The 2,197-nt window shown below is 43.7% G+C and overlaps 1 pseudogene across 1 annotated transcript; it reads left to right on the top strand.

Moving 5' to 3' along the window:
• The first annotated feature begins 523 nt into the window (after positions 1-523).
• On the top strand, positions 524-1,498 carry LOC110321014 (annotated as a pseudogene). The gene has a single exon (XR_002380492.1). The product of XR_002380492.1 is annotated as a coatomer subunit epsilon pseudogene (transcript).
• The last annotated feature ends 699 nt before the right edge of the window (positions 1,499-2,197 follow it).

Raw genomic sequence — 2,197 nt, 5'->3', positions numbered from 1 at the left:
GCCAGGGCTATACAGAGAAATCCTGTCTCGAAAAATGAAACAAAACAAAACAAAGAAAAGAAAAAAAAAGAAAGAAGGCTTCCAGTTCAGTCCCAGCTCAGCCCTTCCACTATGTATGCATGGTATCTTCAGCAATAAGGATTTACTTTCAAGTTCTGGGAGGCAATCAAGGAGATGTCAATAACCTATACTATCTCTGGACTCTCTCTGACTCCCTTGACTGACAACTCCAAAGGAGCTTTCCTATGCCACAGACTGGGCTTGGTTATATTGTATATAGCTCTTGGAGTTAGTATCATTAACCCACGTGGCATAGCTTCATTTAAAAACATACAATTATATATATTATTTATGTATTGTAAGTTATCATAAATTAATGTTTCCCTAAAACTTTTCAATCATCTTTAATGTTCCTTACTTTTAATTGACATGTAGTAATTAACGCATGATCAAAGTCGAGAATAATTTAAAAAAATACACGTTGGTGTCTCCCAGGAAAAAGGCAGATTAGAGGTGTGGTGACATGGCTCCACCAGCTCCTGCATAGTCTCTGGTGGTTCCAGGGAGGTAGACGAGCTGTTTGATGTGAAGAAAGCTTTCTACATTGGCAGCTACCAGCAGTGCATCAATGGGGCACAGCACGTGAAGCTGTCCAGTCTTGAGAGAGATGGAGATAGGGATGTCTTCCTGTAAAGAGCATATCACGCACAAAAGAAGAATCTCCTCACCCTGGAGGAGATCAAGCCCGCCTCATCCCAGTGCTCCAGGCTGTACGCATGTTTGCTGAGTACCTTGCCGGTGAGAACCAGAGTGACAGCATCGTGAGATGAGCAGGAGTGTCGATGTAACCAATACCACTTTCCTGCTCATGGCTGCCTTTGTCTACTTCCACGACCAGAACCCGGATGCAGTCTTTTGTCTACTTCCACGACCAGAACCCGATGCAGCCTTGCATACCCTGCACCAGGGCAATGGCCTTGAATGTACGACCATGACAATTTAGATCCTCTTCAAGCTGGACAGGCTGGACATAGCCCAGAAGGAGTTGAAAAGGACGCAGGAGCAAGATGAGGACGCCACCTTCACCCAGCTAGCCACTGCCTGGGTCAACCTGGCTGTGGGTGGTGAGAAGCTGCAAGAAGCCTACTGCATATTCCAGGAACTGGCTGACATGTGCTCCCCCTCACTGCTGCAGCTCAATGGCCAGGCAGTCCGCCACTCGGCGCAGGGCTGCTGGGAAACTGTGAAGGGTGTGCTGCAAGAGGCACTGGACAAGGACAGCCGGCCACCCTGAGAGCCTCATCAACCTCATTGTACTGTCACAGCACCTGGGCAAGTCCCCTGAGGTGACAAACCAGTACTTGTCACAGCTGAAGGAAGCATACAGGGCCCACCCCTTTATCAAGGAGTACCAGGCCAAGGAGAAGGATTTCAATCACCTGGCACTGCAATATGCGCCCAGTGCCTAAGGTGGAGATGCCCTGGTGGCCCCAACTGTGTGCCGAGGCATGCTGACCTCCCTTCCTTGTCTGCTAATAAAGTTTGTCCATTGTCCAAAACAAAACAAAACAAAACAAAAAACATGTTTACAATATGAGGTGTTCTGAATAGGTAGCTAGAGTGCCGACCTCCTTATTGCTTCCTCATGTTTCCAGGCAGTGAGCTCTTTTTTAGTCCTAATTTAAATATGCAATAATATTGCTGTAAACTCATGTCATCTCACTGCATTGTAGGCAGCCAGAACTTATTACTCCTATCCAAGTATATCATGGTTCCTATTATTTAATTTCTTTGGATCCTCACAGACTCTACTTACAACTAGAGCTGAGGTTAAGTTTTTGCAGTCACAAAAGAATAAGGACATGTTAGATGCTTGTTTTGATGAGCCTGTTTTTTTTTTTTTAATTAATTAGTTTAATCCCTGTTTGTTTGTTTGTTTTAATGATATGTGTACTCCCAAGAAATCCATAGGCTCATCTTACAATAAATAAAATTTAATAGTCCATGTTTGATCCGTTACTCACTTCAGTACACTGTTATCAAAATCTACATGGGTCCTATCAATGCAATTTAAAATCAAGCAATTTTAGGGATAAACTGATTTCTTCCAGTTCAAGCATCTGGGAATAATGATATACACTGCTATCTTTTGCATTTTTGAAACTCTTTGTTAATTGAGGCAACTCATTTCCTATTA

The sequence above is a fragment of the Mus pahari genome, chromosome 4, assembly GCF_900095145.1.
Source record: "Mus pahari chromosome 4, PAHARI_EIJ_v1.1, whole genome shotgun sequence".
Lineage (NCBI taxonomy): Eukaryota > Metazoa > Chordata > Mammalia > Rodentia > Muridae > Mus > Mus pahari.
Note: the sequence above shows the minus strand (reverse complement) of the source record. Positions and strands in the feature narration are given on the sequence as shown.